Raw genomic sequence first — 22,250 nt, 5'->3', positions numbered from 1 at the left:
TGATGAGAAACATAAAGTATTATAATTAGACCCAGATACATATGCACTTAATTACAACCAACGAGCAGAATTACAGCCAAGAAGCAGCTGTGTGCGATAAAATTTTTGACATTGTGAAATTTCAGAAAAGTTTTTCTGTTAGTGCTCGTTACCGGATGAGCACGAACACGATCTTGGGCCCGAAACTTTGAAGAACCAATTACTTTATATGTTTTTGACAAAACTTTAGAAAACCGACTTACCGGATTCCATTGCCATCGCACAGGCTATGTCCAGAGATGGTACTGAACAGCGGAAGCTTATCTCTCCAGTCTCTTTGCACGCCTTGGATTCGGATTCCATTGCCATCGCACAGGCTATGTCCAGAGATGGTACTGAACAGCGGAAGCTTTTCTCTCCAGTCTCTTTGCAAGCCTTGGATTCTGAGAACACATGAAAAACATTAAACCCGTGTTGCACTCCTCACTTCACATCCAAAAGGCTGACAGGATGCCAGGGATCTATCAATTCTTGCCGTGGATACCAAGAACTGATTTCCCTTATCTCTTCAAGGGACGTGCGTGAGCAGGGACGTGGGAGAGATCATATCTTTATAGAGTTTTTAAGAATAGAAACTACCCATCACTGTTTCATTCTCCCACCCTTCCCTACATTTACGCTTCCACTTTCCTTTGGTAGTTAGGTTGTTATTAAACCTCTTGTGATTCCTAATATCATGGGCCCCACTAATCCCAACCGTCGATCTTTGCGCAGGCCACCTAAGGCTGGGATTTATCCCAACATTCTCCCACTTGGCCTACAAAGATCTACTGGATTACCTTAGGGATCATAACTTTATATGATATATGAATCACTTACCAAACTATACTATTCCGTTCAGTAAAAATGACCAACAACAAATTGTGTAACCATTGAGTCACCAACTCTACTCAATAGCCTACCCCACGGTTATATTGTTAGTAATCCCTACTAACATGAATATTAATGCATACATGCATGAAACGTAAAAAATGATCTAAAAATAGTCATTCAGACATTCTGCCCCCTTATTAACAATCCATGTACTGTGCACAAAACAAAATGGAGCGGCAGAAAATAACCATAACGTCAGAATAAAAAATACATAATGTGATCACAACACAAATGTCTAGACATAATGCGAACTCCCACTGTCAAAAGCCATTATGCTTATCTACCAACTTTATGCATGCAATTTGATCCTTAAGGACCTCAGGTGGTAAGCCTTTGGTCATTGAGTTTGCCAACACTTGTGCGGTCATCATGTGTTCCGAAGACATTATATGATTCTGAACTCTCTTCCTCACGACAATATGTCAACACATTGACTCCTTAACTTAATTTGTCGTTCTTGAAAAAGTAAAACCGCAGCAGAATTATCACTATACATTCTCAGTGACTTGTTGACTATCAACAAGATAAAACCCTGAGACGGAATTCCGCAACTATAAGGCATAATAACATGAGGCCTTAAAATACATAAGAAACTCTGAACCTAAGGTGGAAGCAACCGATAGTGTCTACTTGACATTCTTCCACTATTCCGGACTTTCTGCAAAATATCCCAAAGCAGAACTCTAGGTGTCCCGACAACAACAAAGTTAAAATCTGAGTAGCCTATCACCTTAAGGCTATCCGATCTCCTAAATGTGAGCATGTAATCCGAAGTCCCTCTCAGGTAACGCATAACCTTCTTGGCTGCCTTTCAATGATCCAAACCTGGGTCACTTTGGTATCTCCCAAGCATGCAGTATCTCCCAAGCATGCCAACTGCAATTGCAATATCAGGGCGGACATGAGACTCCCAACTGCCGAAGCATAAGGGATCCTCTTCATCTCATCCCGTTCCAGTGCGTTCCTGGGACACTATAACTGACTGAATACATCGCCCTTAACCAAATGGGCAAGACTAGGGGAGCATTTCTTGATGCTGAACCTTCTAAGGACTTTCTCTGTATATGCCTTCTGGGATAAACCCAGCAATCCTCGAGTACTATCCCGGTGAATCTTGATACCTATCACATAGGATGCTTCACCAAGGTCTTTCATGTCAAAGTTCCTTGAAATGAACTTTTTCGTCTCGTTCAGCATTCCCAAATTACTACTGGCAAGTAGTATATCATCAACGTATAACACAAGGATGATGAAATGGCTCCCACTAACCTTAAGATATATGTACTGGTCTACAACATTATCTTTGAACCCAAAACTGGAAACTACCTCGTGAAACTTGAGATACCACTGCCTAGAAGCCTGCTTTAGTCTGTAAATTGATTTCTTTAGTTTACAGACTAGGTGTTCTTTGCCTTTAGTCTCGAAGACATCAGGCTGTACCATATAGACCTCCTCATGCAAGTCACCATTCAAAAATGCAGTCTTCACATCCATCTGATGGAGCTCTAAGTCATAATGAGCTACCAGAGCCATGACAATCCTCAAAGAGTCTTTCTTTGACACAGGAGAGAAAGTCTCTTTGTAGTCTATTCCCTCTTTCTGAGTGAACCCGTTAGTGACTAGTCTGGCCATGTATCTTTCAATACCGCCCTTGGAGTCCCTTTTGGTCTTGAAGACCCATTTACAACCTACAGATTTGGTTCCTTTTGGCAACTCAATGAGTTCCCAAATGCGGTTCTCTTCCATAGAGAGCAACTCATCCTTCATGGCTTTAAGCCATTGAGCTGATCGATTATTATCCATGGCCTGACTAAATGAAAGTGGATCATCATCAATTTCACTGTTGTAGTCACACTCATTTAGATAGACAATGTAGTCATCAGCAATGGCCAACCTCCTCTCTTTGTGTAACCTGCGCACAAGCTGCTCAGTGGTAGTGACCATAGGAGCACCTATAGCCTTTGGACCTTTTAGGGTACCCTATGAAGTGACAAGTGATAGTTCTGGGGTCTAATTTCTTCATCTGTGGGTTATACACCCTTGCTTCAGCTAAACAGCCCCATACGTGCAAATATCCTAATTCAGAAAAAATCGAGTGAATGGAGAACTCCACCCTTAACTAATCTCTCCATCCAATTGACAGAGATGTGGCCCAATCGCTTATGCCACAGACTAGAAGAGTTTTCATCTACTCGACCCCGTTTATTGCCACGGTAACCGATTTCGTCGTTCACATGCATGCTTAACAAAGTCTGAGAAAACGAGTCATCTAAATGTAACATATAAAGATTACCCATGAGGGTGCCAGAACCAGCCACAATAGAATGAAGGAGTAGAGAAAAGCCATTATTTCCAAACTTAAATTAAAATCCACACGAACCAAGTTTAGAAACAGAGATTAGGTTTCTACTCATAGATGGAACATAGAGAGTATCTACAAGATCTAAAATAAAACCAGAATCTAAAACAAGGCGGAAAGCCCCAATCGCCTCGACATTAGCCTCTACTCCATTTCCAAATTTAATGGTTCTCTCCCCTTTACTGAGTCTCCGACTATCAAGAAAGCCTTGCATGGAACTCAATATGTGAATAGTCGAACCAGTATCTATCCACCAAGTATTTCTAAGAGCGTCTACCAAAAAGGACTCATGAGAAATAAAAACTAAATGAACTATCCCGAAGTGGTAGTTTGACACGGAACCTGGGCTCATTGTTGTAGAACTAGACCAAAAGTTACAGTCATGCTCACAATCTATGACACCTCATACATCCATACAGGGGAGTTTATTAGTTCAATCCATAATTTAAAATAATCTAACTTTAACAGAACAGTCAGATTACACAGAATTACGGAAAAAACATAAGTGTGTTTCTAAAAGGACACTAGCGTATCACCATGGCCCTTCCGTTGGGCCGAGCCACGGAGCCACGACATACAATTAGCTCCCACTATAGATAACACAATACCGTAATTCTAAAGAGACACCAGGCGTATCATTGTGACCCTTCCGTTGGGCCGAGTAACAACATACAATTGGTTGGTTCTCAAATCACATCACTCGGCCAATCCGACCTTAGGGAAATCGGTCAGATAGTCTAGAACCACAGAAATACCTGAGTGTGAACCCAGCGAAACACCGTCGTGTCATCGTGACCCTTCAGTTGGGCCGAGCCACGACACAAGTTGGCTTTCAACCTAGTCAACACAATACTGTGATCCTAGCGGGGCATGTCATCGTGACCCTTCTGTTGGGGCGAGCCACGACACACAATCAGTTCTCACCAGTGAGACCGACTAGACCTAGACAACATGCACCAGGAGGGCTCAACACCGTTGGGCAGAAGTAGCACTCCCGACAAAGTTATTCAAGCCTAGCCTCCTCACACTGCTTGTTTGCACAAACACAACAGCCCTCCGTTGAGCTGACTGCTGCCTTTGAACAACCAAACACAACTTTAAGTGTGGTTTTATCAGTTCTGGATGTGTCACTATGTGCGACACGGTTTTCGATTCAACCACTAATACACAAACCATCTTGCTTCCCCAGATAAGTCCAAGGTTTTCCGTTTTATCAATTATGTAGTGTTTCACTTTAAGGAAATCCATGATATATTAACCATAACCATAAAACCATCATTTAACTAGGGCACTGGCATGCATTTACATAAATCAATTCCAATTACATGTCAAGCCAAATCAATACTTTAGTTGGATAACAAAATCCAAAAAATAAAAACCCAAAATAGAGTCAAGAAAACTGGGTTGCTTAACCTTGTTTGCAAAGGTTTTGGACTGATCGGATTACATCCACAGACAATCTTAACCATTAGGAAAATCCTTTTGAGTTGTGTGTAAAATAACATACATACATAACGTAAGGTTTCTGTGTTTCATAATTAGAAACCACAAAGGATCATCCAAACTAAGTTTTAATTGTCAATCAAATCCAAAATTTATGCAAAATCAGATCCTTAAGGCATGGATAATGTTTTAAAGTAGTTTCAAGATCGAAAGGAAACTCTAAGAACAAGTTACATATAACTATTGTGTATAATAGTTACTGTATACATTCATTTATGTGTTGTGTATACACATCGCTGCTGTATATATCTTATACAACTAGATAGTCTAGATCTTAGATGAGTCGAATGGGCGGGACCCACCCGGGGCTTTTGGTCATCGTCGTGCCCGACTCGGGGAAGTAAAGTATTAGTTTTTCTGAAACAATTTCAGATTTTCATTATTTTAGTCGAACTTCGACTTTTCATTGCCGGAGATCAAGGTGTTCGATCGACGAACGGTCGGTGGCGTTGGATTCATATCGCCTCCGGCTACCCATCCATGCCATATGATCACTGGAATGACAGTCACATAGCCAGATCCAGCCAGATTTTCAACTGCCGGGAAAACTTTAAAAGCTTGATTTTGACGCCGGTTTTAATGGCATCATCGCCGTTTCAACGCCGGCAACCGTGGCTCTGATACCACATGTAAGTGCTCGTTACCGGATGAGCACGAACACGATCTTGGGTGCGAAACTTTGAAGAACCAATTACTTTATATGTTTTTAACAAAACTTTAGAAAACCGACTTACCGGATTCCATTGCCATCGCACAGGCTATGTCCAGAGATGGTACTGAACAGCGGAAGCTTTTCTCTCCGATCTCTTTGCAAGCCTTGGATTCGGATTCCATTGCCATCGCACAGGCTATGTCCAGAGATGGTACTGAACAGCGGAAGCTTTTCTCTCCGATCTCTTTGCAAGCCTTGGATTCGGATTCCATTGCCATCGCACAGGCTATCTCCAGAGATGGTACTGAACAGCGGAAGCTTTTCTCTCTGGTCTCTTTGCAAGCCTTGGATTCTGAGAACACATGAAAAACATTAAACCCGCGTTGCACTCCTCACTTCATATCCAAAAGGCTGACGGGATGCCCGGGATCTATCAATTCTTGCTGTGGATACCAAGAACTGATTTCCCTTATCTCTTCAGGGGACGTGCGTGAGCAGGAACGTGGGAGAGATCATATCTTTATAGAGTTTTTAAGAATAGAAACTACCCATCACCGTTTCATTTTCCCACTCTTCCCTACATTTACGTTTCCACTTTCCTTTGGTAGTTAGGTTGTTATTAAACCTCTTGTGATTCCTAATATCATGGGCCCCACTAATCCCAACCGTCGATGATCTTTGCGCAGGCCACCTAAGGCTGGGATTTATCCCAACATTTTCTGCGTAGAAAAAAAAACAGAATTGCCACTAAGGTCATTTTCTGACTATAACTTCATCAAGTAAATAGGTTTTGTGACTTTCCCTTTGATTTTAACAGTACATTTAGCACTATGAAAACATGAACAAACATGGAAATCATCAGACCAAACATGAAAGACAAAAAGACAGGCCAAGTATTTCAGAGTTCAAAGCAAATGACAAGATTCTTGATGTTAAATTTTTAATCATTTAAAGCCTTTAAAGCTTTTTTTCTTTTGTCTTACGTGAATCAAATTTCAAACGGTTGAAATTCCATCATCATTACTATGCAATATTTAATTGCCTTTGAATACTTTATACGTTTTTTCTTTTTCTCTTTATTTGTAAGCGTTATTTGCATTAAGAGAGTGATAGAGAGACGTTGAAGAGTGTATATTTATATACACATCAATAGTGTATACAAGACACAAGTTCTCTTTTCCTCTCACAGACACATGACTTCTTCTTCTTCTTGAATGTTCTATTCATTCTATTCTTGAGTATTGTTTTGCAAGTTTCAATCTTTTCAAAGCTTTGAAAGTTTCTTTTTTAAGTGGGCAATTTGTTCGGCATCAACCGTTGTTCACAAGGTCCGAGCCGGTGCGTGCACACCTTAAAATACAAAAGATAGTGGTGTTGTATCCTGGAGATAGGTCGCAAGAGAACCCGATTGCATACCAAGCGTGGTGGGGGTGATAATCTATCTTAAGGGTAGCGTTATTCCGTAACGTGCCTCTACCACTAAACTTACTCCATTTTCTTACATATTTCCTTTGATCTTTGCTTACGGATTTACGGTTTACATTTGGGCATCAAAGGTAACTCTTTCTTTATTTCATTTCAATTACATATATCACTATTTTTGTTGAACTAATCTACTTGACCCTAAGATTTTATCCAACAATCTTAAGATAGATTATTTGTATTAGTTCAACATGGCCGGTGAAAATTACACTCATCCCGAGAAGTTTGACGAATTGAACTTCAAGCGTTGGCAACAACGGCTTTCAACTCTTAAAGTTGCCTATGTCTTGAGCACACCCAAACCTAGTTCCGAAGACCATGAACTCGCTCAATCCGATGTCAAACAAAAATGGGAAAATGATGGCTTTTTGTGTCGTGGTTACATACTTAGTGCCATGACCAATTCATTATATGATGTGTATTGTGGAATGAAGACCGCAAAAGAAATGTGGGAAGCTTTAGATAAAAAGTACAAGACCGAGGATGTAGGAGTGAAAAAATATGTAGTTGGAAACTATCTTAGATATGAGATGGTGGATGGAAAATCCGTCTTAGGGCAAGTTCATGAATTCCAACTCTTGTTGAATGAGATCCTAGCAGAAGGAGTTAAAATGGATGACCACTTCCATTCGGCGGCCATTATTGATAAACTTCCACCTTCATGGAAGGAATTCCCAAGATGAACTGATGTTGCTTTGTGGACTTCTACCGCTAAGTTATATCCCTTCCCTGCCTCATCGAGAAATAGTCACCTCCGGAAGGAAGGAGCTAGAGGCGAAAAAGTATACACTGGAGGTTTGGAACCCAGAGAAAAATCCGATATAACATCTGAATCTTGAAACCAGATATTCAGTTGTTCCGGCGCCTTCGTTCTTCGCCTCGATGTTGATGGCTCGAACTCGTGTATAGGCAACTCGACTCGAGGAGCTTATGCTAGGAGCTTCTTCCCCACATATCCTAACCGGGCATTTTGGTCGAGCGGAAAGAAAGCCGATTCGTTGGTCTTTTCTGGATCAGACGGCTTCTGCAACACTGGTAACTGGACACCGTCGTAAGAAGATTCTTTCAAACATTCAGACCTAAGCTCTGACTTTAGCCTACCTACTTCTGGCTATACGCCTACTCCCTTCCTTCGCTTCTGAACTAAGCCACATAGAGGGGAGAGCGATAATTAGTTAGTAGCGTGTCGTAGTACTCGGCTCGTCGCTACTTTGATTCAAAAGGTAACCGACGGTTCCCGACTTTCTCCGGTTTCCGCAACCGTAACCATTTGTCACTCCGATTACTTCATCCATAAACCCTTTTGTATTATTTCAATAGCGGTACGCTCTAAAAAAAAAAGTCAGCAGAGCTCTCGTGACTAAGCAACAACCCCTAGCATACTTTCGTCGATGAAGCAGAACGTCTGCGTGCGCCGGACCGCCGACGAATAATAGGTACCCCCACCCCAGGCAGAGTTAGTGAGCCGTGTAATAGGCGACCATTTCGCGCGGTTCGGGGGGCACTTGAGTCAGCCGCCGGCGCCCGGCTGCGGTCGATTGTTGGCAAGGAACTTGATCTCCCCCCCCCCCCCCCCCACCCCTAACATAAGGGGCAGCTGCGGTCGATCCAGGGAATGGAGGGGCCCTTTTACCAAGTCTTCTCATTACTTTGGGTCTCTCATTTCCTATTTTTATTGGCATTACTATAGTGGGATTTCAAATAAATGAAAGTCTTAAACATCGGAAAGAGGAATTATCCTTGGAAGATCTCCTAGTAACACTTTGAATTGAAGAACATAGGAATCGTGATCAAAATGACAAAGAATCGAAACTCTTCTCTAAGGACAATCTTGTTGAGACTAGTGAAAAGAAGTCAAATAAAAGTCTTGGGTCTCTTCAAAACTCTGAAACCACTTCAAAAGTAACATAAAAATTGACAAGAATAAGAAGAAAGAAGGTTGTTTCAATTGCAGAAAACTTGGACACTATGTTAGACAATGTCGACATCGAAAGGGAAAAGACACTTCCCAAAATGTCGAAAACTCTCAAGCGAAACCCACTCCTCAAGCAAATATGATGGAATCCAGGACTGTTATTCACGGAACCGAAGTGAAGAAGCTTATAACCGTAGACTCTGAAGTGAACATTGTATTCAATGTGAGTGATTGGTGGGTAGACACTGGAGCCATTGTACATGTCTGTTGTGACAGAAGTGTGTTCGTCACCTATCGTTAAGTAGATGAAAGCTAGATGCTTTTCATGGGTAACTCCTCAATGGCTAAGGTCATGGGGAAAGGGAAGGTTGATCTTAAACTCACTTCCGGCAAGGTTCTCACACTGCACCAAGTTCCTTATGTTCCAGAAGTAAGAAATAACTTAATCTCTAGTTACTTGTTGAAAAAGCACGGTTTCAAGCTCGTCTTTGAATCTGATAAGTTTATTCTCACCAAGGGTGGGATGTTTGTGGGAAAGGGTTATGCTTGTGGGGGTTTATTCAAGCTCAATGTATCCATGAATGAAATCAATAAGGTTTCTGAGTTTTCTGCTTATATTGTTGATAAATCAAAGTGTCAAATATGTAAATTCACAATCTATCAAAACGGTGGTAGATTAGGACATGTAAATTCATAATCTATCAAAACGATGGTGAACTTAGGTATGATTCCAAATGTTTCTACTGAACATAAACCAAAGTGTCAAATATGTGTTCAGTCAAAGTTTAGCAAAAAACAATTTAAATCAATAGAAAGGAATTCAGAAATTCTAGGACTAGTACATAGTGATGTTTGCGACCTCAAGAACACTATTACAAGAGGAGGAAATAAGTACTTTATAACCTCCATCGATGATAAATCAAAATTTGCAATGGTATTTCTTCTTAAATCTAAAGATGAAGCTTTAGAAAAATTTATAGCCTATAAAACTGAAGTGAAAAATCAATTAGACAAGCAGATTAAAATACTTAGATCAGATCGAGGTGGTGAATACACCTCAAATTCTCCACAACAAATGGAGTAGCAGAAAGAAAAAATAGGACTCTAATTGACATGGTAAATGCCATGTTAACTAGTTCAGGGCTACCACTCAACATGTGGGGGGAAGCCTTATTGTCAGCTTGTTACATATTAAACAAAATACCCTATAAAAATGAAAATGGAACTCCATTAGAGTTATGGAAAGGTAGAAAACTAAGTCTTAAATACCTTGAAGTGTGGGGGTGTTTAGCTAAAGTGAGCTTACCTCCCCCTAAGAAAACAAAGTTAGGATCTAAAACAGTGGATTGTGTGTTCATAGGGTATGCACAAAACAGTGCAGCTTATAGATTTCTAGTGGTGAAATCTGAACATTACTCTATAGATGTAAACACTATATTAGAGTCTAGAGATGCAAAATTTTTTGAGGATGTATTTCCTTTTAAACAAATAAGTGCGAGTCAAACTCTAATACCTAAAATAGAAGTTACATCTGTATTCCTCATATAGAAAACCAAGAACCTAAATGAAGAAAACGAGGTAGAGAAGAAGCTAACCTAGAGGTAGAACCTAGCAGAAGTCTAAGAGAAAAGAAAGCTACTGACTTTGGCTCTGACTTTTATACCTTTTTGGTAGAGGATAATCCATCTACTTTTAAGGAAGCGATGTCTTCTTTGGATGCAAACTTGTGGAAAGAAGCTATTAATAGTGAAATAGGATCCATCATGTCAAATAACACATGGGAGTTAATGGATTTACCTCATGGGTGCAAACCAATAGGTTGTAAATGAATTTTTAAAAAGAAACTTCGAACCGATTGATCTATAGAAAAATTTAAGGCTAGATTAGTAGCCAAATGTTTTGAACAGAAAGAAGGGATAGACTTTTTTTACACATATTCTCCTGTAACTAGGATTACTACAATAAGAATATTGATAGCCATAACGGCTATCTATAACTTGGAAATCCATCAAATGGATGTTAAAAATTCTTTCCTGAACGGAGAATTAGGAGAAGAAATTTACATGGATAAACCTGAGGGATTTGTTTTTCCTGGTCAAGAACATAAAGTCTGTAAACTTATAAAATCCTTTTATGGTTTAAAACAAGTGCCAAAACAATGGCATGAGAAATTTGATAAAGTAGTATTATCAAATGGTTTCACCATAAATGATCCTGATAAATGTGTATACAGTAGATTTAAAGGTAATTCTGGAGTTTTCATTTGCCTGTATGTCGATGAAATGTTAATCATCGGTACGAGTCTAGATGTTATAAATGACACTAAGAATCTTTTGTCAAAGAACTTTGACATGAAAGACCTTGGATTGGCAGATGTAATCTTAGGGATTAAGATAATTAGAAACTCAGAAGGGATTATTTTGACGCAATCTCATTATGTTGAAAAGATCCTTAGAAAATTTAACAAACTTGATAGTACACACTTGAGTGTACCATATGATCCTAGTTCAAAACTTAAGAAAAATAAAGGATACCATATCCTAATTAGAATACTTCAGAATTATAGGTAGTTTAATGTATCTAATGAACTGCACTAGACTAGATATTGCTTACGTAGTTGGTAGGCTAAGTAGATATACTAATAACCTTAGTCAAGAACACTGGGATGCACTTATTAGAATTTTAAGATATTTGAAAGGTATAATGGAGTTTAGACTTGACTATGGTAGTTATCCTGCTGTATTAGATGGATATAGCGATTCAAATTGGATTTCAGATTCTGAAGAAACAAAATCCACAAGTGGATATATTTTCACTTTAGGTGGTGGTGCTGTTGCTTGGAAATCTACCAAGAAGACATGTAGAGCACGTTCCACTATGGAATCTGAATTTATTGCTTTAGATAAAGCAGGAGAAGAAGCGGAATGGCTTAGGAATATGTTAGCAGATATTCCTCTGTGGTGCAAGCCAATTCCATCTATCTCTATTCATTGTGATAGCCAAGCTACAATAGCAAGAGCTAAGAGCAGAACATATAATGGTAAATCCAGACACATACGTCTGAGGCATAACAATGTGAGGCAATTGCTTTCAGATGGAGTAATTGCAATTGACTTTGTAAGGTCAGAGAGAAACTTGGCAGATCCACTGACCAAAGGACTAGCTAAAAAGCTAGTGGCTGAAACAACAAGAGGGATGGGGCTAAAGCCTATCAAATAGAATCACTAGTTACGACAACCCAACCTATATGACTAGAGATCCCAAGAACTAGGTTCAATGGAAAAAACAAGTTATTCGAGTGATCAGTGAAAGAACTATACTTAAATTTTTAAGAGAATGAAAGACTTCTCTTGGCCTATCCCTAAGATGTAAATAGTGCTAGCTGTAACGATATGGAGAAGGGCTTTGCTCTAAATGGGTCTATAGCTGTTTATAAGCGGGGTTCCTGGTTACACGTAGCCTTGATGGACTCACATATATGAGTGTGGAAGTGGGGCCGCTTCCTATGAGAATAAGGCTTGTTCTCTAGAGCGCTCATAAAACAGGATTAGCGCATGGCCGAAATGTGCTACCCCGATAGAACACGGTTACATTACCGGTATCATGTGTGTAATATATGAAAGTCTATGATCCGAAGTTCTTAGTTCAAGACGTAATTCACTTTGAACTTTTATAAACTGGAATATGTGAACACAAAGTGGAGGTTCAAGTCCACAAGACACCTTCACCTAGTGCATGCTATTTTAAAGTTGGCCATATATTATTTTTATTTGAATTTGAATTTGAATTTTGATTCATGTGGGGGATTGTTGGATTTTTTAATCATTTAAAGCTTTTAATGCTTTGCCTTTAAAGCTTTTTTTCTCTTGTCTTATGTGAATCAAATTTCAAACGGTTGAAATTCCATCATTTCTATGCAATATTTAATTGCCTTTGAATACTTTATACGTTTTTTATTTTTGTCTTTATTTGTAAACGTTATGTGCATTAAGAGAGTGATAGAAAGATGTTGAAGAGTGTACACACACACACACACACACACATCAACAGTGTATACAAGACACAAGTTCTCTTTTCCTCTCACAGACACATGACTTCTTCTTTTTGAATGTTCTATTCATTCTATTCTTGAGTACTGTTTTGCAAGTTTCAATCTTTTCAAAGCTTTGCAAGTTTGTTTTTTAAGTGGGCAATTCGTTTGGCATCAACCATTGTTCGCAAGGTCCGAGCCGGTGCGTGCACATCGTCAAAGACAAAAGATAGTGGTGTTGTATCTTGGAGATAGGTCGCAAGAGAACCCGATTGCATACCAAGTGTGGTGGGGGCGATAATCCATCTTAATGGTAGCGTTATTCCGTAACGTGCCTCTACCACTAAACTCACTCCATTTTCTTACATATTTCCTTTGATCTTTGCTTACGAATTTGCGGTTTACATTTGGGCATCAAAGGTAACCCTTTCTTTATTTCATTTCAATTACATATATCACTAGTTTTGTTGAACTAATCTACTTGACCCCAAGATTTTATACAACACTTGATTCTGATTTCAAGAAGTTAAAAAAAAAAAACAGATTCGAAAACAATTCTTGTGACTTTTTAAAGATCGATGATAATTCAATGTTCCCCACCATCACCTTGGCATATGTTGAACACCCCATCCAAAATAGGGAAAATGATGGAGGTGTTTGATTAGCTTGTTGGAAAATATAAAAGCCCATGCAATGTATCGTGCGTAAAAAAATCACATGAAAAATAATATATAATCGAACATGCAATCATGCATGAATTCAAGACCCGCTTTTGACAGCAAGGCGATAAGACCAGATATACGACTAGTTTCATAATCATCCAACTATCCATGAGTGTAAAATAATGGCCTCACCCCTATGAAAACACATCAAAATTTTAGGTCTAAATGGTGGGACACGGCCTATGCATGGTTTAGTGGTGATGGTGGCCCCCATACCATCGAAACTTGAGGTGAAAAAATAGCTAGAATTGGATGATAGTCAATTGTGCATTGTGGCAAGAGAGGACCGTTACTTAATAACTCATTTTTCAGAAAGTGGAAACCTTAAAAGTGAATGAGGCCATGAACAACTTGCTTTCATGGCTCATCCACTAACTTTAATTAATTCATGCGTTTCAGATAGAAGAAAAAATTCGCATCATACGTAGGCTAAGTGATCAAACAATTAATCAAACACCAATCAAAGGCTTGACCATAGAGGAAAAGCAAGGTTACCTAAAGGTGTTTCAGGAAATGCAGGTTGATGTAACCTGAAAACAAAGGGAAACCAAGTGAAATGAATAACAAATAAATATACTACATGTTAATAAATCCGATCATCAAGCTATAATAAATATGTCGTCGTATTAAAATTACTTACCAAGAAGGACGGCTAAGCAATTACTCCACCTAAAGCTTCTCCAATCTCGATGTAGAGATCGGTTTGTCTAATCAGAGGCTCTTTTTGCTCCAATGCAACTGTGATCTGAACCTCAGTGAAATGAGTGCCTAATGGCACCCCCTCGACTACATGTGTCTGATCGACGCTCAACCGAATACCATGGGCCACTTCAACCCCCTCATTTTGAATGCTCATTAAGGTAACCTTAGAAAATTCCAAATGATCATAAATAAAAAAAGACAATTATTTATTAAGTCACAAACTAATATATGATTTATACTAAAATTAAATGACATTAATACCCGATCGCGATGGATATCTCTGTGACTGCCTGAGGAGGTCGCATGTGATCGTGACTGAGTAGGATCGTCAGGTGGCTAACATACAACAAGATAGATACATATAAAGGTAATAGTGAACTAAAACAACTATGCAATGGAAAAAATTAAAGTCATACATTGCTATTTTCAACGCCTTGGAAATGTGCTAAGAGTGCCATCAATTGGCATTCCATGTGGGCCTGATTTTGCAACATTTGGGCCTACTTCTCTCTCAAACTTCCCACCTCAATTGTGAGTTGCTCGTTGGCCCTTTGAAGTGATGCATCCCTCTCCTGTGACATCCCACCGCTGCACGTAGAGCTAAATATGGTAGGAAGGGTAGGTCCGGCACCCATCATGCGCACCCTGCCGCATCTCTCCTCGCCAAGGCTGTCATTTGGGACAACCGCGGGGCTGATATCGGGATGATGAGACTCAATCTCCTTTATCTGATCCTGAATAAACCAATATGTAATACAATAAAATCTTTTATACAGTTCTATAACATAAAAAAATAAAGTATCAATGTTATGAAACATACTATAATATCTCTACAAACATCATCATAAGGCTTCTCGTCTTTGGTGCTGTGAAGACGAATGAAAAGTTGGGCTCGACTTATAGCATTACCACGATTCTTTCTAGTCTGTTCTCAAATTAACAATATCATTGCTAGCTTGTCATAATCAAAAGAAAAGTAAATTAAAAAAATTCAATCACGACTCCACCTCCTCCTCCCAATATACTGGGATGGCCTTTGATCCACCGGTGTGTTTGATGATTTGTTTAGAGCGATTGAGTTTCTCAAATTGAAAATATAGGAGATTTGAGAGAATATAATAGTATAATCAATAAGTACATATTCCTTCCTAACCACATTGAAAATACAGAAGAAGGAAAAAACTAATTTACAAAAATTACAAAATTCCAATATACAGTGGGGAATATCAGTGAGTAAGAACTTAGGCATACATGTGAAAAACATTTAAAAATATTGCAGAAACTAAAACGTAGACCATTCATATGCAGAGACTATTCATAAACATAGATTAGAACTCAAACATATATGTGAAAAACATCATATAAATTGTAGAAAATATAGTAGTGACCATTCATAAACAGTGATAAGGGAAAACGAAGAACATGAAACTATAAACAAAGATCAATCTAGACATTAGAAAAACAAAAAGATTGCCAAAAAAAATCCTCAAGGGTTTAGTCAATAATACTCAAAATATTAGCACTCAGCTTTCATGAAATAGGAAGATTTATACTGGTATGTGCATGAAAAATATCACAAAAATAGGAGAAGGCTAGGGTTTCGGCCATGGTGGATGAAAATATCAGGAACAAGAAATACATCACAGAATAGGAGAAAGCTGGTTCACTAGTATTGAGAGACAGAGAGGAGAGAGACATTTTTTTGGCCGAAACCCTAGCTTTCTCGCAATGGATTCGATAGACAGAGATAGAGAAAAGGAGAAACAAATGGGGTTTTGCAGAGAAGACATGAGAGAGAGAGAGAGAGAGAGAGAGAGAGAGATTACCTTGTAACGGTGGGAATATCGTCAAAGCTTTCAGCGTGTTAATATAATCACAAAATTAGGAAAAACCAGCACCGTATGGAAAGGATCGTCACAAAATCAGTTGAAAACTCACTGGAATCGTAAAAAAAAGTAGTCAGAGAGGGCGAGGGATTCTGCAGCACCCGAAAAAAAGAATGCTGGTGATTATTACCTTCAGCGGCATTTGCACAAACGTCGGTGCTTTTCATCACTTGAAAAAAAATTATTTAATATATTTAACACACACCGACGTTAGTAAAAGAATGCTGGTGATTATTACCTTCAGGGGCATTCGTACAAATGTCGATGCTTTTCGTCACTTGAAAAAAATTACTTAGCGACGTTTTCAATAAATCGTCGATATTGTATTTATTTAGCGACGCTCATTTTTTAGTATTTTTTTTGGGCGGGACAAGTTAGTGGTGCGGGAATATCACTTCACCATTGTTCTACTTTAGAAACGTTGGTGTATATGTAAATGTAGCGACATTTTTTTTTAGCGCCAGTAATGGAACGTCGGTGAAGGCCCGCTTTCTTTTAGTGTCCCTTAGTCAAGCCTTCCTTCGGGATGGGTTTCGACACCCTGTTAAGCCAATTGATTGGTGTACCGAAGAGGTCCTTGGCTCCTTTCCTTGACCGTCATGGCATTGCTGTAACTTGATTGTATCCTAACCATCAAGAACATGTTTCTTTTCCATTTCATTCAATAAGAACCACACCATTACTTCCTCTAACTTCATTGTATCCTTACCATATAATAAAGTTGTCACCAGGTTCTCACACGAATCCGGAAACGGAGTAAGAAGCAAAATGGTCTTGTCTTCTTTCTTCATCTTTTCTTCAACCTTGTGGAGCTGATTCATAAGCCCATTGAACAAGATAACGTGCTCTAGAAGATCTCTAGCTCCATGCATCTTAAGTTGTACAATTGTCGCTTCAGATACAATTGACTGGCCAAGCTTTTTGACATGTAAATCTTTTCTAATTTCTCTCATAACTTAGGTACCTTTTGTTCTTCCATAATGTTAAACATTGCGTTATCTGCTAGACATATCGAAATTGTGTCGTCCGGCTGCGACTTAATGCCTTCTCACTCGATGTTTGTCATCTTCTTTGGCTTCCCATCCTTTCTTTTCAATGTCTTTGCTATACCTTATTGAATAAGGATGTGTTAGATTGTATGCCCTAAAGCCAATTCTTTATGCCCTAAAGCCAATTCTTGTTGTATTGAAACTTTCATTTAATAAAGATTCAGTATTTCGTGACATCTATTGGGCACTTATTAGAGTGTACGATGTGTTTCTTGACACACTCTTGTCCTTAGGTAGCATCATAGGATAGGTCATGCATATAAAGATATCATGCATATAAAGATTATGTGGCTGGGAGATATGACCTTTCGATTCTTTGCAAACCTACGACATTCCTAGTTAGGGTTGAGATTGGTCATCCCGTACCTGTGCGTAACCAGCATTGAACCTGCCTCCATAGATGCATTGGGGTGGCCTATCTCAGGCACTAGGGTAGTTGACTCTAAGCAGGTGGAATAGGTGCGGTGATTGGATCACACATTGAATGGATCATTCTACAAATTAGCCCGTGGACAAGGATTTGGATAAGGTTATTCTGTCAGACAGGACCCTTGGACATGTCCTTAAACCTAAGGGGTCATTTTGATTTGTGGGCTCACCATGTGGCTTTGGTCTATCTAACCGTAGTCTCCAGTTTGGATTTCTTGACGGTAGTATTGGGTCATCGGGAAAACCCATGGGATCAATAGTGATGCCTAACAAGGAATCCTCCACCTCTTTCACAGCGGAATACCATTTACAGTTTTGACCTCAGCTAAGCCCTTTGAATAAAGGTTGGCTAGCTAGTTCGATAAAGTTTTTATTCGAAGGTTTCTAAAAAAAGTAATGGTTGTTTTTAAAAGATGTTTGCAAATGCATTTGCAGGCTAAAATTGATAGATTGAAAGGTATACCATTGAGTGGGCCTAGGGGTAATTGATGTCCACCCCCCGTAGGACTCAACTCAGTAAATGTAGAATTGGAACGTACATATTGGATGCGATTAGGGTAATTTGATCTAATGGTCCTTTTTAGGATAATGTCTTGGTGGGGTTAAAGGACTCGAAATCAAGGACTCGAAATGGATCATGGTGTGCGATACCATTGGATTGCGAAACCATTGGATTTGGGGTTAAAGGACTCAAAATCAAGTCGTACCGACAATTTCCCATCTCAGATCAAAGATCTGATGGGAAATAAAGAATAGAGTCGCCATCTAGGATTAAGGCCTACAACCCAATATGAAACTCTGTGCTACAAGGCATGTCAACGTCCCAAAGTGAAGGGTCCGTGCTTGGTTACGAATAGGGAAGGTGTTAGGCACCCCACTCGCCCGATGAACTCGGTCTCTAATGCCAATCGTATTAGTTTAGGGAATTTTGGGTGAAAAAGCGTAAAATGGGAACAAGATAAGAACTATCTAATAGAAGGCAATGCTAAGAAAGCAGTAACCGAACACATGCTGATAAAGTGAATGCAAAGTAAACATACAATTAAGTAACAGTTAATGCTAAGTAAACAATAACCAATCACGTGCTCAGAAGTAAACACACAAGCAAACATGTCACTAAGCAGGATAATGCTAAGGAAATTGAAACCAATCACATGCTCTGAAGTAAACACACAAATAGCATACAACTAAGCAAGAGACTATACTAAGCAGTAAACAATCAGAGTAGAAAAGTAATCATATAAGCATCTAAAAGTAAGCACACAGGCAATCAATGAATCACAAGATATAGAAACAAAAAGAACTCGGGAAATCGACGAGGTGTTAAAGAAACAAAAGAAAGTGAAAAAACATGATCCTGGAGGAACGATAGGCTCAGGAGGGGGTCATCGTCGCTTATTGTCTACAGGGTTGAATGAGTGGTGAGACTCATCACGCTGTCGCCCAAAACCGGCAAAAAACACGGCTAAACGAAGAAAACCACTGGAAAACGAGGAAAATCGCGAGAAAATGTAGGAAACCACGAATGCGAGAAACCACGAGAAAACATGGGAAAACGCGAGAAATCACGAAGAAACACGCGAAATAGTGGGAAAGCCCGATGAAATTTGAAAAACGTGGGCTCCAGTGACCTGACGATCACCATCCTCTCCCTTTTTTATTTTTGTGTTTTTTAGTTTTTATGTTTTGTGTTTTTAGTTTTTTTATCCCTTTTGTTTGAAAAAGGGGTTTTTGGCTCAGGAGGTTGCCGTCCGTTGTCGCTTAAACCGAATGGTTTTAGAAAACATTTTTGTTGTTTTTGGGATTTTAGTGTTTTATGATTTTTTTAATTTTTTATCCCTTTTGTTTGAAAAGGGGTTTTTGGCTCAGGAGGTTTCCGTCCGTCGTCGCCTAAACCCAAAGAAGTGTTCCCAAAATCGATGGAATCCCCAAACTCAAAAAGGATCCCGAGGAACGTGAAAAGAGTGATCCTGAAAGTGAAGGAAGTATTCAAGGAACCACTAAACCCCGTAAGAAGTGATGATCTCGATGAAGGGGGAACCCCTAACCCCCATAAGAAGTCCTAAGATAGGAAAAGAGACATGAAGGGCGAGGGGTGGCTCAAGAAATATTCCGTCAACACCTTGACCGGACGGAGAATTCTTGAAAACCGATGTGAGTGTCAAACACCAATGACAACCCCAAACTCTGATGAAACTCTCGCAAATAAGGAGAAGCTCAGAAACGAGATCCGGACGTCGTCACAAGACCCGAGGGGAGAAAAGGAGAAAAGGAGAAAAGGGGCTCCGAGTACCCACATCATAGCCCTTACCTCCTGTTCCTAGGAAACCAAGCTTGAAATCAAAACTTCAATGAAATTAAATCCGAAAATCAAGCTCCTCCCTTAGGTTGTTTTGACACATGCCCAGAATCGGAAAATCATGGAGGAAATCAAACTAAACACTCGACTACAGATTTGCAATATTTGAATAAACACATCAAGAAGCACGGGATGAAAGCAAGACTAGAGCCAAGAACTGAACAACATAAGGGAGATAACTCAACTCAATCATTAAGTTGAGCACAAATGAAGGATTTCATTATGAGGGCTACTCTTTTCAGACTAGACCAAGCCCAATTTGACTTCTATACCTTTCCCACCTGCCTATTAGAATAAAGGAGAAAGAACGCCATGGTGAAATACTAAAGCTAATGGTGCCAATGTCAGTAAACGCTAACCAATGTTTGCACGACAAAGTTTCAATAGTGGCTACACCAATAACACGTGATCATTTTCCCTTTTACCACTGAATGCGAAACAGTCACTACAGTGTTAGTTCCAAAGGAGGAAAACAACAAAGTGATATTATTATCGAAACATGGTAATGTTAAATATCAGTCATCTGAAAGGAGAAAGGGTGGTATTAATATCATCAGATAACGATATTAGCATGCGTATTACCCTATGTTGATAATTACATTTCTCTCATGTTGTCTCTCACCGGAAGAAAAATTACTTCAATTGCTTCGAGGACATCCTTGGAAGGGGCGGCTTGAACTGAAGAATGACTTCCATTTTACATATGATTTCACAGCACATGGACAACAACTCAAAATATAGGACACTAAGCCTCGGCCACGAAATGAGAAAAGGGAAGCTAGCTTTATAAGACCAATTCAAATTGTTGTTAAAAAGCTAGTCAAGTTGGGGCCAAAAATATAAAGCGAAGGGTACTAATATGGCACCATAATCTCTAATACATGCACAAACTTGATTCGTATACCACTATACATCAAAATCACCATGGATTTTTACAAGCACTGACCTATATTAGAATTTGATCCATCCCTCAAAGGGAAATATCTTCAACATGTATAATGATAATGGCAAATGAACATAGAATGAGTGAACTGGATCCAAGAAGCATAAAAAATAAACCAAAGACAAATGGATTTACTGATTTCAATGCAGAAACAAAGCCACAAGAAATGAATCAAAAACCTTGAGAAGAAATTCAAGCTTCAAATATTATGGGGAGCTACATTAAATGGAAAGTAAATGGAACTTATCTTCCCAATTAATTGAAAAATCACCCTAGCAAGACAAAATCCATGGCAACCCAAGGGCATCATCAACAGACAAGTCAGAAACCCAGAAAAATAGAAATAGAACGGTAGGATTGTTATTTCCTCATCTAAAGGAAATTGAAAATTGATATTAATTTGATAAACAACGTGGTGCTAAGGAAGATGAAGAGTTAATCACACATCAAAGACCAAATCCATACACAATCACTAATAGAGAATGAGAAAAATGAATTAAAAATAATAAGTGGAAGAAGCATTACCTTCTTCTCTAATCTAACTCCTCTTTTGATTGAAGAAATGTCTAAAATAATAGCTCTAATCGCAAGATATCGCCAGATCTTTTAAATGGAGTAATCGGAATTTCTTTAAGCGGTGTCCAAATGGAAGACAAGAGGATCTCTTTCCTTAAGCTCTTATCTCCATCTGCTCTCTCTTTCTCTTCTCTTGATTTTTCTCCCCCCTCCAAATGCCCTAAGTCATGATATATATAGAAAAAAGAGGGTGCTGATATCAGCACCCCCATGCTTTGGTCATCACACCCCGAACTGCTTCTTACCCTTTAATTGTCTTTAAAAAAACATTCCTATTCCGCTAATTCACTCCCCTTCTGCTTAAAAATTGATGTCAGCACCACTGTTTTGTTAATTGCACTGATTCAACTTGTCTTTGCTTTTTTGATGAATTGGTGGATTGGTACTTACCCTCCTTTGCCTCGATAATGTACCCTCCATATTTGCAAACCATCATTACTTCTCCTTGCTTGATAATCCCACAAACTCAGCTTGTCTTTTCCTCGGGATCTTGTCAATTTTCTCTGAACATTAGTTGCATGGGTGTTCCCGGAAATAGCAACAACCCCTCGGGAACTTTGTACTTATTAACAGACATAGTGCGCTGATGAAAATCTAAGATCTCTTCGCATTTGGGTTTGATTCCCCAGGAGTTTTATAGGATTCGGATTGCTTCGAGGCTCGGGTTTTTGGGAACTCTTTCTGATTTCGGGGATTTAATCAATTTCAGGATTTTTTATTTGATTTTGGGA

At 39.1% G+C, this 22,250-nt stretch overlaps 1 long non-coding RNA gene across 6 annotated transcripts; it reads right to left on the bottom strand.

Moving 5' to 3' along the window:
* Nucleotides 1–21,673, bottom strand: LOC143887780 (uncharacterized). Of its 6 annotated transcripts, XR_013254373.1 has the most exons (8): nucleotides 21,469–21,673; nucleotides 16,104–16,255; nucleotides 15,098–15,202; nucleotides 14,694–15,011; nucleotides 14,539–14,613; nucleotides 14,216–14,440; nucleotides 14,071–14,105; nucleotides 3,842–6,145 (listed from the first exon to the last, which is right to left on the bottom strand). It is a non-coding gene; the product is annotated as an uncharacterized LOC143887780 (long non-coding RNA). The 6 variants fall into 6 exon arrangements; XR_013254370.1 differs by lacking the exons at nucleotides 15,098–15,202; nucleotides 16,104–16,255 and adding an exon at nucleotides 1–422 and having other exon boundaries at nucleotides 5,509–6,145; XR_013254374.1 differs by lacking the exon at nucleotides 16,104–16,255.
* Between the last annotated feature and the right edge of the window lie 577 nt (nucleotides 21,674–22,250).

This window comes from Tasmannia lanceolata, unplaced genomic scaffold (genome assembly GCF_043159265.1).
Source record: "Tasmannia lanceolata isolate RefF3 unplaced genomic scaffold, GAP_Taslan_0.1 ptg000012l, whole genome shotgun sequence".
NCBI classification, from domain to species: domain Eukaryota; kingdom Viridiplantae; phylum Streptophyta; class Magnoliopsida; order Canellales; family Winteraceae; genus Tasmannia; species Tasmannia lanceolata.
The sequence above is the reverse complement of the archived record's forward strand: the minus strand, read 5'-3'. Positions and strand labels throughout refer to the sequence as shown.